Source organism: Sinocyclocheilus anshuiensis, unplaced genomic scaffold, assembly GCF_001515605.1.
Source record: "Sinocyclocheilus anshuiensis isolate Anshui unplaced genomic scaffold, SAMN03320099.WGS_v1.1 scaffold99, whole genome shotgun sequence".
NCBI classification, from domain to species: domain Eukaryota; kingdom Metazoa; phylum Chordata; class Actinopteri; order Cypriniformes; family Cyprinidae; genus Sinocyclocheilus; species Sinocyclocheilus anshuiensis.
Window position 1 is genome coordinate 794,693 of NW_015552547.1, and position 366 is coordinate 795,058.

A 366-nucleotide genomic window follows, 5' to 3' on the forward strand; every position below is an offset into this window, starting at 1 on the left:
TAATGTACTCCTCGTCTCTCTCCGTTCCTTGCTCCTCAGTCCGCTCAGCAGTGCACCCGTGACAGAATACCGGACCTAAAAAGTAAGCGGCACCCCCTCTCCCCGTTTGATTTCCATTTTTTGAAAGTTTTTGTTTTGTTTTTTGTTTTTTTTCCTGTGCGTTCCTCCACGTCCCCAAATGGAGGAGCGATTAATGTTTATCGCGCTGGCTCAGGCGAGCCCAGACCCAATCGTCTTTGCAAGGGCGTTCGTGCCGCTCGCCCTCACCAGCTCCCTCGAGGGGGAGATCCTCGCAACGCTGTTCCGGATCGGGATAACATTCCATCATCCCACGGAGCTCCCAGACACCACCAACCTCGACTGGAA